At 38.4% G+C, this 16,401-nt stretch overlaps 1 protein-coding gene across 4 annotated transcripts in view; it reads right to left on the bottom strand.

Annotated features, from left to right (window-relative positions):
• The window catches only part of LOC138855026 (uncharacterized), a 139,491-nt gene that overhangs the window by 85,895 nt on the left and 37,195 nt on the right, over positions 1-16,401 (bottom strand). Inside the window, exon 2 of one of the 4 annotated variants that reach the window (XR_011394200.1) lies at positions 1,135-1,516. The exons of 2 other annotated variants lie outside the window; for them this stretch is intronic. The gene's annotated coding sequence lies outside the window, so the exon portion shown is untranslated. Of the gene's footprint in view, positions 1-1,134; positions 1,517-10,805; positions 11,883-16,401 lie in introns of those variants that run through there. One more of the 4 variants, XR_011394199.1, reaches the window with a different exon arrangement.

Here is a 16,401-nt window from a genome sequence, read left to right as displayed (position 1 = left end):
ACCGGTGAACCATTTAGTTTTCAAGTAACAACGTATTTTAGGGAAAGTATTTTCACGACCCAAGTAATCTGAAAAAATAGAGGACACACGAGAGGTTTTAAAGTAAGGAAATAGTTTGTCCGAAATTACGATGCACGTACATCCAGTGTCACTGTGAGGGAAAAGTTCAATAGATAGGAGTAGCAATATAGTAACAATAGTTTCATTACCGGCTACTAGTTAAGGTAAGGTAAGTCAAGCTCCCGCCTTTCTTCCCTCTCCCCGAAAGTGATAGTTTCATTGCCGGCTACTAGTTAAGGTAGGGTAAGTCACGCTCCCGTTTTTCCCGCCTTTTCTCCCCCACCTCTAAAGTGATGGTTTGATTGCCGGCTGCTTGTTAACGTAGGGTCAGTCTAGCTCCCGCTATCCCTTCCCCTCCCTCTTCCCCCCCCCTCGAAAGGTGACGTGTGGGGCTCTGGTCAAACAGTAAATCACTCGACTCACAGCTCCCAACTCTACTGTAAGTACATGCCTGCCTTGTATTCTAGTGGATTTATTGGTTGAAAGCTTCACTTTTGATCAATCATAAACTTAGTCTTTTCAGTCTTGCTCTAGGTTGACTGTTGTAATAATCACCATGTCTTTTGAGTAATGTACACTGCCATGGAGAGTGATTATTTAAGCAGTGGGTAACCTGTCTATCTTTTCAGCTTGGATGACAGTGAGGGTCACCTGTCAATCAACGAGAAGAACAGGAGAAGGACTAACGTCCAGAGACTTCCCTTCATCAGGCAAGGGGTCCGAAAATTTGAAATTCGAACTGAACTCCCTATGGTGGATAGAGTAACTCAATACAAGTTCAATGATCCCATATAAATTGATTTCTGATGGTTAGTTTTCGAGCAATTGCTAATCTCCGGAGACCGAAAATATCCGGCTGCGCCCGACAAAGGGATTAAAAAATTTTATGTTGCAAAACTTGCAATTGTTAATAAAACACACCAAAACAATTTTTTAAATTTAATATACAAACAGACAATATAAAAAGCATAAATGGAACTTGAATCAAAACATTTTTAATTGTTACAAAAATATAAAAAGGAAGCAAATCTCAACAATGACAAATTGCAAATGGATGCAACTTTCAATCCCTATATTCCTGAGATTCATTTGGATGACCAATTATTCTATATTGCTAATTGATGGTATGGTATTCGCTGAAGCAATTTCTATCACTCTTTATCCAGATTTACTTTGCATACAGAACACTGGAATGAGGATGTGACCAATTTCTTCGAGTGGCTGCAATAGTTGCAATCGTAATACCTTACTTTTTCTTCACTAATTTCTGTTTTTTGGCTGGCCTTTCTTCCTCCTCATCATCACTTGACACCTGTGCATCCGGTGGCAAGTATTCATCACCACTATCCAGCAATTCTGGTTCATCTACCTCTGCTTCTGAGTCACTCTCTTCAGAAACGCAGACATACCTCGACCTGCTGGTGGACTGCTCCCCATAAAACAACTTCTCATTGATCTGGAAGGACAATAGAAACCTCCTGTATAGATCCAGACCACTACAGAGTTCATATATGCAATTGAAATTTTTTTATAAATATTTATTTGACTAAAATTGGACATTCCCGGAAACTCGTGCAAGACCGAAATAATTCGGTATAAAATGTTTGCACTTTTTTCAACTGCATGCTACACTCATATTATGCTTCACACGAACTTTAGGTATATATCAAAATATGCCTAAACTATTCATGTAAGCACTAAACACAACAATCAGTACTTACCGACATTGTAGAATGTATAATCCAAGAGTAGATTAGTAAGGGTGGAGGGAAAAATGCGTGTGTGGGCGGAGGCAAGCCACCAGTGTTTATATTTTGATCTCTCAACCAATGGGAAGGCGGCAGAAGCGAACTGTACTTAGCTGAAGAGACTCAGGGAAGGCTTGTGATTGGTTGGAACTAAAGAACGGGAAGCTGGCCACGCGGGGCATGGAGTATGACACGCCCCCAAAACACGTAATTAATACCGAATTTTTCCGGCCAAACACGATAAAGGGTATTAAGGTAGGGTAAGTCACGCTCCTGTTTTTCCCGCCTTTTCTCCCCCACCCCTAAAGTGATGGTTTGATTGCCGGCTGCTTATTAACATAGGGTCAGTCTAGCTCCCGCTATCCCTTCCCCTCCCTTTTCCCCCCCCTCGAAAGGTGACGTGTGGGGCTCTGGTCAAACAGTAAATCACTCGACTCACAGCTCCCAACTCTACTGTAAGTACATGCCTGCCTTGTATTCTAGTGGATTTATTGGTTGAAAGCTTCACTTTTGATCAATCATAAACTTAGTCTTTTCAGTCTTGCTCTAGGTTGACTGTTGTAATAATCACCATGTCTTTTGAGTAATGTACACTGCCACGGAGAGTGATTATTTAAGCAGTGGGTAACCTGTCTATCTTTTCAGCTTGGATGACAGTGAGGGTCACCTGTCAATCAACGAGAAGAACAGGAGAAGGACTAACGTCCAGAGACTTCCCCATTTTGCATTTAAGTACCTGTGCACCTGTATGAAATTGCAGGACGTAACCCCACATCATTGCAGCGGTGAAGAACCTGCTTTCCTGTCATCGGGATAATACTCACGGCGTGAATCTGTGAAGAACTAGCCAGTGGTGGTCACCAGCACCTGCGACCCCCCCCCCATCATCAGCAATGGCTACGATTTCAATAAGCAGTGTCACCAACACCAGACACCCAAGTGTTAAATTAGCGTTGAATTCAGTTATCATTTATATTTTTCCTTTTTCATTTTCTTTAATGTAGGATTAATATTTCATATTTAAGTGTCTTATATTTTATATTTTCTACATAATAAAGTGTTTATGTTTGTCTGTTATTATTTCTTTTTCTATTCACTAATTTTCCTGAGGAGGAGCGAGCCTGGGTAATACTGTCTGAAGTTGTTACAGGGCTGAATAAGCCTTCTCAAGTGGCGACCTTGCCAGGATCAACTCTACTGAATCAAGATTCAACTCCATCTCGAATCTACCATTTGAACTTCAATGCTGCATACCACAGATGGTTACCACCAGCCATGAGTAATGATTCTCTATGGTAGGACTACAGTAGAGGTATTTAAAAGATTTGGTGATTGTTATAGTCTCAATTTATTGTAAGTCAAGTCAGGCAGGATATAATATTTAATTCTGCCACCTAATTGTGTGTAAGCTTGAAACACTTTGGAGGATTAGACTCTAGGGACCCGAGATTTTCCAGTGACAACTTGTTTCATTGAGCTCTTTATTATATCAAGGGAACTGTCATAGGACACTCTTGATTTGTTGGTGAGAAGATTGGATGGTCAAGGGACCCCATTCTACTTACTGTTTGCTCGGAGCCGGCATAGAACCCTTCGTTTTCGTTAATACATATTGTTTAATTGAAGCAGGGATCGAGCCCTCTGGTTCATTTACAGTTTGAGCGGAGCAGGAATTGAACCCTCCGTTTTCTTTAATACCCATTTCATTTCCCCTGATAGTTTAAGTTATTCTTGCAAGCATGGATGAATACCAGTTTTGGATGAATGCTGGAAGTAAGTTAGGAATAACAGGGAAAAATTTAGAATCTTTCATTAGTGCTAAGATCCAGGAAAGACTTGAAAGAGAGAGAATTGAGAGAGAAGAAAGACAGTTAGAAAGTGAAAGAGAAGAGAATAAGGAGAGGGAGAGAATCGTAAGAGAAGAGAAAAAGGAGAGAGAGAGAATTGAGAGAGAAATCCAAGAAAGACAGTTAGAAAGAGAGCGAGAAGACAAAAAGGAGCTTGATAGACTTGATCGTGAGGAGAGAGCAAGAGTACGTGAGGAACAAGCTAAGATACGTGAGGAACAGGTTAAATTAAGGGATCTTGAGGAAAGAGCAAAGGACAGAGAATATGACTTAAGAGAGAGGGAAAAGGATCGCGAGCTCGAACAAACTCGCCTTGAATTAGAGAATAAGAAGTTAACTTTCTCACAACAGCAATTAGATGAAGGAGTAATGGAACAACGTGCAGCTAGTGCACATATTCCAACACCTAATTTACCTCCCTTCACAGAGGGGGAAGACATAACTTCTTACATTATCAGGTTTGAAAATACCGCTACCCTCTGTGAATGGCCTGCTGACACCTGGGCTACCAGGTTAGGAATGTTATTTTCTGGTACTGCTTTGAATATCTATGCAACTTTGTCGCAGGATATCATATGTAATTATAACCTACTAAAGAAAGCAATCCTTAAAGCATATCAAAAAACCACAAATTCTTACAGGAAAGATTTCAGGTATGCCACCTTACAGCCTGGCCAGAACTTTCAACAGTTACAGGTAACACTCTTTCGTTTGTTCGACTTTTGGATAGAGAGTTCAGGAATTGATCACAGTTATGAATCTCTTAGAGACTTCATGGTTGCTGACCAGTTCCTGACAGCTCTTCCTCACCAAATACGAACATTCATCAGAGAACATAACCTGATTAAAGCTGAGGAAGTTGCTGAGGCTGCTGACCTGTATGCTGAGGCTCACAATTCCTATAAAGACCTAAAGGGATCGAACCCTAAGGGTAAGGGTTCATCGGACCTTAAGAAATCAAAGCCTCTAGTGGAAAGTAAAATGACTTCTTTTATTCCTGTTTGTCATTTGTGTGGTGTTAAGGGACATAAACGTCCAGATTGTCCTTCTAAGAAGGTCCAAAAAAGTTGGAAGATGTTTTAAAGACTGTAATGACCAAGCACCCTTCTGTTCAGGAACAGTTAATGGACTTAATGTTTCTAACATTTTACGAGACACTGGATGCACATGTTTAGTAATTTCTGATAAGCTGTTCCCTAATCTTAAAGAAACTCATTCCTCTGATATACTTTCAGACTACTTGGGCTGTACAGACACTTTTCCTACCATCCGTTGTTACATTAGGTCTAAATGGTTCACAGGTTGGTCTGAAGCCGTACTAGCTCCCATCACTTCTTGCTCCGTACTAATAGGTAATGTTAAAGGTGGCATTCTTCCTTCTGAGGTTGACCTTTCATCACCAAAGATGGATATAAGTGTTTCAGATCCTCTTTTAGAGTCGGAGAAGCACCTCGAAAGTTCAGATGAGACAATGTCTCGTGAGATTCATGTGGGATTAAAAACCAGTGATGCTACTCTCGAAAGCGAGGTAGTAGGATCACCGGTTCACTTGTTAGATGAAAGTGAAGATATCACCTCCGATACCATAAATGTCTTGACTAGGGCTCAGACCAAAGCCCATGGTTCCCCTACTGTCCATCCTTTGATTTTCCCTGACTTTAAGCCTTTAGACATATCGAAGGACTCCTTTGTCAATTTACAATGCAATTGCCCTTCTCTTCAGAATTGTCATAATGCCGCTAAACAAAATCAAGTGATCCAAAGGAAAAACTTTTCATATAAATTTGAATATATAAAAGGTATCTTGTACAAGTCAGTATTCAAATTAAATTCAGATGAGACAGACTATTCCATCTTAGTTGTTCCAAGTCAATGCAGAGAGACTGTTCTTAAAATGGCTCATGACCTGCCAGTGGCCGGACATTTCTCGCATCGTAAAACTTTAAATGAAATTAGGGAAACCTATTTTTGGCCAAAAATGTCCTCAGATGTCACTACTTATTGTAGATCGTGTAAAGTTTGCCAACTGTCATCCTCCCGAGGTACCAGGCGAGTACCTATGGTCAAAATGCTTATCTTTACCAGTACCGTTTGAAAGAGTAGCTATTGACATCGTTGGTCCTTTATCTCCACTTTCATCTGGGGGACATAGATATATATTAACATTAGTTGATTATGCTTCGAGTTTCCCTGAAGCCGTTCCCTTAAAGACCATAACTACTACAGAGGTGGCTGAAGCCCTTTTGTCCATCTTCTCCAGAGTGGGCATCCCTAGAGAAATTTTGTCTGACCGTGGGACACAATTCACATCTGACTTAATGCAACATCTCTACCAACTTCTGGGAGTGAAGCCTCTCTTCACCACACCCTATCATCCCAGCTGTAATGGGAGGATTGAGCGCCAGCATTCGATTTTCAAGTCCATTTTAAGGAAACTTTGCTCCCTTAAACCTAAGGAGTGGCATCGTTACCTACCCTGTGCTTTGTTTGCCATGAGGGAAGTTCCCAGTGACTCTTTGGGGTTTTCACCTTTTGAAGTTCTCTATGGTAGACAGGCCAGAGGCCAATTGTCCATCCTTCATGACTTATGGACTAATGAGGAGGTAAATGCTCAGGTTCAGTCTTCTTACAAGTTTCTCCTTGACCTTAGATCCAAACTTGAGGAGACCTCTGACATAGTTTCGAAAAACCTAACTTTGTCAATGGACCAGTACAAAACCTATTTTGATTCCAAAAGTCGGAGGAGAAGTTTTAAAGTAGGGGATGAAGTTCTTGTACTTTTGCCTATCAAGTCAAATAAATTATTAGAAGCATGGAAAGGTCCGTATAAGGTATTAAAAATTTGTGGGAAAGTTGACTACCTCATAGAAGTCAAGGGGAAACCTAAGCTTTATCATATCAACATCCTTAAGAAATATTACCGAAGAAATTCGGTTAACTGCCTTAACAACATTGTCTTAGTTTTTCCACACAAACTTGATAAGACAACTGAAGAATGTAAAGTGTGCATAATTGACACCTCTAACTTAGACTATGATGAAGAACTACATGACTTGGAGACTCTTGACCACTCGGATGCAACCAACATTAATATTAATGAATCTTTGGATGACCATAAGAGACATGAACTACTTCAATGTGTGAGTAACTTTTCAGACGTCTTTACTGATATTCCAGGTGTTACCTCCACGGTAGTCCATAAGATTGACTTAATGACAGACAATCCTATCAAACGAAAATTATACCCAGTTCCAGTTCACCTTAGGGATGCATTTGACCGAGAGGTAGACAAATTATTATAACTAAAGATCATTGAACCTTCAGTATCTGCATATTGCTCACCAGTAGTCATGGTTAAGAAGGAGGATAATTCATATAGACTTGCTATTGACTTCAGAGGCCTTAATGCTATAACTCGGCGGGATGCTGAGAATATGCCCTTAATAGATAGCGATCTACACAAATTTTATGACTCTTCCTTCTTTTCAGAGATTGATATTGCGCAGGCATATTATCAAGTAATGTTGGATCCTTCTTCTAAGCAGTACACCACTTTTCCTACACACCAAGGACTGATGCAGTATAGGACTATGCCCTTCGGTTTGGTAACTGCCTGTGCTACCTACGTGAGACTGATGAGAAAGGTCTTGGGTAATATGCCAAATGTTTCAGTTTATTTTGATAACATTTACGTAATGACATCTACGTGGGGCGAACATATCTAAACATTAACATCAGTTTTGCATAGGTTACGCTCACATGGCCTCACTGCCAAGCCGAAGAAATGCTTCCTTGGGTATAACAAGATTAGATATCTTGGACTGATACTTTCTAATAACTCTCTGCAGCGTCTCCCCAGTAAGATCAAAGCTTTACTAGAATTTAAATTCCCCAAAACCAAGAAGCTCATGCGTAGCTTTCTTCGTCCTGTAAATTTTTATGCATGGTTTATCACGAACCTTACTGATATTACAGGCATCTTATCCGACTTTCTTAAAAAGTCTGTGAAGGAACCTCTTGAACTTTCCGACGTAGCTCGGGATAAGTTTAATGAGATTAAAAGTATCTTTTCGAAAGACCCTATACTTAAGATTCCAGATATTAATAAAACATTTTGTTTGAGAACTGATGCCTCCAATACTGGCTTAGGTGCGGTGCTACTACACTACCATGATGGTACTCCCTTCCCTGTATGCTTCCTAAGCCGGAAACTCCTTCCCACAGAAACGAGATACTCCACCATAGAAAAGGAATGTTTGGTTCTTGTGTGGGGTATCTCCAAACTTAAATTTTATTTGCTGGGAAAAGAATTCATTTTAGAAACGGACCACAAACCTTTGATATACCTAGAAACTTTTAAGGGAACCAACAGTCGCCTCTTGAGGTGGACATTGGCACTCCAGGCTTTTAAGTTCCATATTGTGTATATCAATGGTTCATCCAATTATTTCTCTGACTGGTTAAGTCGTGACAGTCAGTAGAAGATTTGTTGCCCTACGCGACTTCCACATGTTAGAACTTTTTCCGCGCCTATTCTTCTTATACTCCTTGACTATAAGTCTTGGTATGGGGGAGTGTGAGGGAAAAGTTCAGTAGAGAGGAGTAGCAATATAGTAACAATTACCGGCTACTAGTTAAGGTAGGGTAAGTCACTCTCCCGCCTTTCTTCCCCCTCCCCAAAAGTGATAGTTTCATTGTCGGCTACTAGTTAAGGTAGGGCAAGTCACGCTCCCGTTTTTCCCGCCTTTTTTCCCCCCACCCCTAAAGTTTGATTGCCGGCTGTTTGTTAACGTTGGGTCAGTCTAGCTCCCGCTATCCCTTCCCCTCCCTCTTCCACCCCCCCCCTCGAAAGGTGACGTGTGGGGCTCTGGTCAAATAGTAAATCACTCGACTCGCAGCTCCCAACTCTACTGTAAGTACATGCCTGCCTTGTATTCTAGTGAATTTATTGGTTGAAAGCTTCACTTTTGATCAATAATAAACTTAGTCTTTTCAGTCTTGCTCTAGGTTGACTGTTGTAATAATCACCACGTCTTTTGAGTAATGTACATTGCCATGGAGACTGATTATTTAAGCAGTGGGTAACCTGTCTATCTTTTCAGCTTGGATGACAGTGAGGGTCACCTGTCAATCAACGAGAAGAACAGGAGAAGGACTAATGTCCAGAGACTTCCCCATTTTGCATTTAAGTACCTGTGCACCTGTATGAAATTGCAGGACGTAACCCCACATCATTGCAGCGGTGAAGAACCTGCTTTCCTGTCATTGGGATGCTACTCAAGGCGTTAAGATAAGATAAGATTTCGTTCGGATTTTTAACCACGGAGGGTTAGCCACCCAGGATAACCCAAGAAAGTCAGTGCGTCATCGAGGACTGTCTAACTTATTTCCATTGGGGTCCTTAATCTTGTCCCCCAGGATGCGACCCACACCAGTCGACTAACACCCAGGTACCTATTTGCTGCTAGGTGAACAGGACAATAGGTGTAAGGAAACGTGTCGGAATTTCCACCCGCCGGGAATCGAACCCGGGCCCTCCGTGTTTGAAGCGGGAGCTTTAGCCACCAGACCACCGGGCCACCTACCAGACCACCGGGCCACCAACACCTGCGACCCCCCCCCATCATCAGCGACGGCTACGATTTCAACAAGCAGTGTCACCAACACCAGACACCCAAGTGTTAAATTAGCGTTGAATTCAGTTATCATTTATATTTTTCTTTTTCATTTTCTTTAAAGTAGGATTAATATTTCATATTTAAGTATTTTATATTTTATATTTTCTACATAATAAAGTGTTTATGTTTGTCTGTTCTTATTTCTTTTTCTTTTCACTAATTTTCCTGAGGAGGAGCCAGCCTGGGTAATACTGTCTGAAGTTGTTACAGGGCTGAGTAAGCCTTCACAGTCACGTAATATATCTGAGACTTTTATACCATTAACTGTTCCTGAACAGAAGGGTGACTGGTCATTACCGTCAACAAAACATCTGCCAACTTTCTCTATTTTCTTGGAAGGACAATCTGGACGTTTATGTCCCTTAACACCATATAAATGACAAACAGGAATAAAAGTTTGCTTTCTATTAGAGGCTTTGTTGTCTTTTGATCTGGCGAACCTTTGCCCTTAGGGTTCGATCCCTTTTGGTCTTTATAGGAATTGTGAGCCTCAGCATACAAGTCAGCGGCCTCATCAACTTCCTCAGCTTTAATCTGGTTACGTTCTCTAATTAATGTTCATATTTGGTGGGAAGAGCTGTCAGGAACTGGTCGGCAACCATGAAGTCTCTAAGAGATTCATAACTGTGATCAATTCATGAACTCTCTATCCAAAAATCGAACAAACGACAGAGTGTTACCTGTAACTGTTGAAAGTTCTGGCCAGGCTGTAAGGTGGCATACCTGAAATCTTTCCTGTAAGAATTTCTGTTTTTTTGTATGCTTTAAGGATTGCCTTCTTCAGTAGGTTATAATTACATATGTTATCCTGCGACAAAGTTGCATAGATATTCAAAGCTGTACCAGAAAATAACATTCCTAACCTGGTAGCCCAGGTATCAGCAGGCCATTCACAGAGGGTAGCGGTATTTTCAAACCTGATAATGTATGAAGTAATGTCTTCACCCTCTGTGAAGGGAGGTAAATTAGGTGTTGGAATATGTGTACTAGCTGTATGATGTTCCATTACTCCTTCCTCTAATTGTTGTTGTGCAAAAGTTAACTTTTTATTCTCTAATTCAAGGCGAGATTTTTTGAGCTCGCGATCTTTTTGTCTCTCTCACAGTTCATTTTCTCTAGCTTTTTCCTCAGCTTCTCTATCTTTTGCTCTTTCCTCAAGTTCTCTTAACCTAACTTGTTCCTTATGTACTTCAGCTCTCTCCTTGGTTTTCTCTTTCAATTTGATCTCTCTACTTTTTCTCCTCTCTTTCGATTCTCTCTCTCTCCTTTTTCTCCTCTCTCTTTCTAACTGTCTTTCTTGACTTTCTCAATTCGATCTCTCTCCTTTTTCTCCTCTCTCTCTCAAGGTACTCTCTATCTTTTATTTCTCTTTCCTGGATCTTAGCACAAATGAAAGCTTCTAAATTCTTCCCTGTTATTCCTAACTTACTCCCAGTATTCATCCAAAATTGGTATTCCTCCATACTTGCAAGAATAACTTAAACTACCAGGGAAAAATGAAAATGCAGGGTTCAATTCCTGCTCTGCTCAAACTGTAAATAAATCGGAGGGTTCGATCGCTGCTTCGATTAAACAGTATGTGTGAATGAAAATGGAGGGTTCTATGCAAGCTCCGAGCAAACAATAAGTAGAATAGGGTCCCTTGACCATCCAATCTTCTCACCAACAAATCAAGAGTGTCCTACTACAGTTCCCTTGATATAATAAGAGCTCAATGAAACAACTTGTAACTGGAAAATCTCGGGACCCTAGAGTCTATTCCTCCAAATCATTTCAAGCTCAAAAATAAAGGTGACAGAATTAACTAGTATATCCTGCCTGACTTGACTTACAATAAATTGAGACTATAACAATCAAGAAATATTTCAAATACCTGTTCTGTAGTCCTACCATAGAGAATGATTACTCATGGCTGGTGGTAACCATTTGTGGTATGCGGCGTTAAAGTTCCAATGATAGATTCGAGATGGTGTCGAATCTTTATTCAGTAGAGTTGATCCTGGCAAGGTCGCCACTTGTGAAGGCTTACTCAGCCCTGTAACAACTTCTGACAGTATTACCATGGCTGGCTCCTCCTTAGGAAAATTAATGAATAGAAAAAGAAATAATAATTCACAAAGATAAACACTTTATTATTTATTAATGCAAAGATAAAACATTGAAATATGAAGGTGTATCCTACTTGAAAGAAAAATGAAAAATGAAATGGAAAAATCACATTTGAATTCAACGCTAATATATACAGTTATATTGGGGTGTCGGGTGGAGGTTGGCACCATCTTGTATAAATTGTTGCCGTTACTGATGATTGGGGTGGGGTGACAGGTGTTGGTGACAACCCAACGACTAGTTCTTCACAGAGTCTATAGCTTTCAATAGTCAGTCCAGATGACAGGAACTCAGGTTCTTTACCACTGCAAAGATGATGGGAAGTGCTCTGTGCAAGTAATCCGGTAGGTAGATTATGAATGACGTCTCATGGGCTGTTTTAGTCAGTCTCCTTCAACACTTCTCGTTGGTTGGCAGGTGACCCGATCTGTCATTCCAAGCTGGAAAGAGAGACAGGTTACCCACTGCTTAAGAAATCACTCTCCATGATAAGTGTAAGATACTTAAAAAAGGTGGTGATTATCTAAAAGTCTCATGTGGAGCTTAATCAAAAGTGAAGCATTCAACCAATATCCACTAGAATAGGAGCAGAGGCTTTTACTTACAGCTGTGCTGGGAGCTGTGAGTCGATTGATTACTGTTTGGCCGGAGCCCCGCACGTCACCTTTCGGGTTGGGGAGATAAGGGGGGGGAGGAGATAGCGGGAGCTAGACTGACCCTACCTTAACAAGCAGCCGGCAATCAAACTATCGTTACAATATATTCGCTCGCTACTCCTATCTGTTGAACTTTTCCCTCACAAACTCTTGCTACGCTCTACCCTGCACTATCCCCTGCCCCTCTGTTTACTGTAACCTACTGATCGCCCCTCCCCCCTTCTGCTGCCCAATACCCTCGCTTCCTTCTCTACCCTGCAGCGCTGTATAGCCCTTGTGGCTTAGCGCTTCTTTTTTATTATAATAATAAGAACTAAAAGGCTGACTTCTGTGTAAGGCGACCTTTTTAGCATGTGCATATAATGTTATTGTGAGATATAAGGTACTCACTGGTTTTAGCTTTTAATATGTAAAATACACCTTGAATTTAGAACCTAACATGGGGGGGGGTTAAAAGGGGAAAATTGTGTGTTGTCAGGAAATGAATGGTTTAGGGTGGATAATTTTAATTTTAGTTTTTGAAAGTTCATATGGATAACCAAGGTTGTCCATTTCATAAATACTGTCAAAATGTCAGAAGATATACAATATGGGAAGTGGTCATCTTCTCAGATGATTTTTTCATAGTATAGTAGGAATATATATGGGATGAAGCAACTATTTAGGGAATATTTTTTATTGTTTGCATAATAAGAGAAATACGAAATGACACATGTATGAGAGGAACGAGGTCATTGATAACAATGGCAACTGTCATAAAATAGTGGGTTTGAATTTTAATTTTAATTTGAAGGTAGAAAACTTTAGTTGATACATAAAATGATGTAAATTCCTTAGATCATACTGTATGTTGTAAGGTGGAAGGAATACCTTTAGGGTTTTTAGGCAATGTTTGAAGGTATAACCATCTGCAGGAGGACATATGTGTAATGGTTGTGGTGAGGAGTTCATTTTTGTATGATTCACAGTTTGTATTCTATATTTTGTATGTAGTTTCGTTAATAAAAATATAAAAAAAAATAATTAAAACATCTAGAAAAGGCAAAAGAGTTATTTTCTTCAAACTCAACAGTAAAGTTTATAGAATGGGCTAAGCTATTTAATTTGCCAAGGAAATTGTGTATATCTACATTCTTGGGCATAAGACACAAAATATCATCAACATATCTGAATCATTTAGCTGTATTAGGGAGGATTGTGTTAAGCAGCCTTGTTTCAAAAAAAATCATGTATAGGTTAATAAGAATGGGTGAAAGAGAATTTTCCATTGCCATACCAAACTTCTGAGTGTAAAACTTATCGTTAAATACAAATTTTGCATCAACAATGCAAATTTTAATAAGTTTAATGATATTAGGAACTGGCAATGGTAAATCATAATTAACGAGTTCTTCAGATAAGAAACTTAATAAATCATCAACAGGAACTTTCGTATACAAGGAAGTAACATCAAAACTAACCATGTTAAAATCATTTAAGTCAGTCAAGGAGCTTAATTTATCAAATAAATCTTTGTCGTTTTTAACATTAAAGTTAGAAATTTTACCAACAATAGGGCTCAGAATATCAACAAGCCATTTGGATAATTTATATGAAACTGACCCTATGGAGCTAATAATTGGTCTGACTGGATTCCCTGGTCTGTGTGTTTTTATTAGTCTATACATGTAAGGTAAAGATGGATTAGTGGAAGTAAATTGCTTGACTAATTCATCTTTGCCTTTCAGTAGAAGTTTTATTGTTTTATTGAAATTGCTGTTAACAGTTTCTAGGGGATTTTTTCTAAGTTTAGAATAGGTTTCAGTATCATCTAAGAGATTATTCATTTTTTCTTGGTAATCATTTTCTTTCATAATTACTATTGCATTTATTTTGTCTGCTTTAGTAAGGCGCAAATTTTTATTGTTATTAAGTGTATCGTAAGACTTAAAGAATCTTTGAGGGCAATTGGGAATGTTTGGTTTTAACATAGAGCTATATACCATTCCCTTAATAATATTAATTTCATCAGAGGATAAATCAGAAAATTTTTCAAAGTCACAAAAGGCTTTTGCAATTTTAACATTATTAAATTTTTTTGAAGTTGCAAAACTTAGGCCAAAACCTAGAGCAGCAGTTGTATTTTTATCTGAAATTTCATCTGATAAGTTAATTACAAAATTGTTATTAGCATGCTTTGTCCAATCACTATTTTCAATTAAAATGTCTAATTTTCTTCGTACTTTGTTTTTGAGTTCATTACAAATTTTTCTGAGTTTATTATAGCAATGATCCAACATACTGTGTTTCCATTCTGATGGAATGGCCTGATTAAAAGAGTATTTGTTGTTTCTCAATATTTTGAACGCTTCCTTTTCCTGTATTTTAGTTATTTCAATATGTTTCTGAAGAATAATTCTCATAAAATTATCAAAAGGACGAACTCTCATGTCAAGGATGATATTGGGTAAAAGAGACTTGGTGGAACTTTTTCATTTAAATATTTTTTTAAAAATTAAATCGAATTTTTAACTTGTGGGACATGATCAGTGCAGAAGAAAACTGGGAAACAAAAGATATATGATTAGGAAAGTTTATCAAAAACATTCTGAAGAGTCGTGTTGTATCCATTAATGCAATAAGATCACAGTAAACAGGTGACTTCAGATTATGCAAAACAACCACTCTGAAAGAATAGACAAATTCCAAGCGCTTTCGTGACTACTTACATTATCACGGAACAATAAAAGTAATGCATCAAGGGAAGGTATATAAAGGCATAAAATTCTTAATTCTTGGGTAGAACAGTTTGTTGGTGGGTTGTGTGATGGACCTGTCTAGTTGGGCAAGCAGGCCTGCTGCAGTGTTCCCTTTCTTATGAGTGGTGCATCAGGTGTTGCTTTGTTGTGGGATATGATAGTAAGGTGTGGTCAAGACCCTTTATATACCTTCCTTTGTTGCATTACTTTTATTGTTCCTTGATAATGTGAGTAGTCACGAAAGCGCTTGAAATTTCTCTATTCTTTCACAGTGGTTTTTTGCATTTATATATATATACATATATATATATATATATATATATATATATATATATATATATATATATATATATATATATATATATATATATATATATATATATATATATATATATATATATATATATATATATATATATATATATATATATATATATATATATATATATATATATATATATATATATATATATATATATATATATATATATATATATATATGAGTGCGTGTGCGTGCGTGTGTGTGTGTGTGTCATGCAGAATAGGTAAAATTGGTCAATTAGTAGGAACTCATTTAAAATTTAGGCCTTTTCTAAAATTTTCTCTTGAGTTTAAAGATTTTTTTTTTCATTTATGTCAATAATGTAAAACTTCATAATTTTGTACCAAAAAAAATTAGAAAACTAAACTAACCTTATTATTCAAGCGCAATTTAATTTAGCCTAATCCAACTAAATATATTATAGATAAGTTTACAATAATTTAATAAAAAACAAACAAAACGAAATATGTTTTCTCGTTAGGTTTAGAAAGATTACAGGTCTTTCCTTTCTTTCTTTTCTATGCAGAAAAAAAACTTCCCTCCTAAGTCATGTATGTCGTACAAGGCGACTAAAATGCCGGGAACAATGGGTTACCGACGATGGTGACACATTCGCACTACGCTAACCTGAGAACTCTCCCTGCTTTAGCTGCTCTCTTGCATTATATACATACATATATATATATATATATATATATATATATATATATATATATATATATATATATATATATATATATATATATATATATATATATATATATATATATATATATATATATATATATATATATTTATTATCACACTGGCCGATTCCCACCAAGGCAGGGTGGCTCAAAAAAGAAAAACTTTCACCATCATTCACTCCATCACTGTCTTGCCAGAAGGGTGCTTTACACTACAGTTTTTAAACTGCAACATTAACACCCCTCCTTCAGAGTGCAGGCACTGTACTTCCCATCTCCAGGACTCAAGTCTAGCCTGCCGGTTTCCCTGAACCCCTTCATAAATGTTACTTTGCTCACACTCCAACAGCATGTCAAGTATTAAAAACCATTCGCCTCTACTCACTCCTATCAAACAAGCTCACGCACGCCTGCTGGAAGTCCAAGCCCCTCGCACACAAAACCTCCTTTACCCCCTCCCTCCAACCTTTCCTAGGCCGACCCCTACCCCACCTTCCTTCCACTACAGACTGATACACTCTTGAAGTCATTCTGTTTCGCTCCATTCTCTCTACATG

Source organism: Cherax quadricarinatus, chromosome 78 (genome assembly GCF_038502225.1).
Source record: "Cherax quadricarinatus isolate ZL_2023a chromosome 78, ASM3850222v1, whole genome shotgun sequence".
Lineage (NCBI taxonomy): Eukaryota > Metazoa > Arthropoda > Malacostraca > Decapoda > Parastacidae > Cherax > Cherax quadricarinatus.
This window is presented reverse-complemented; position numbering and strand designations above follow the sequence as displayed.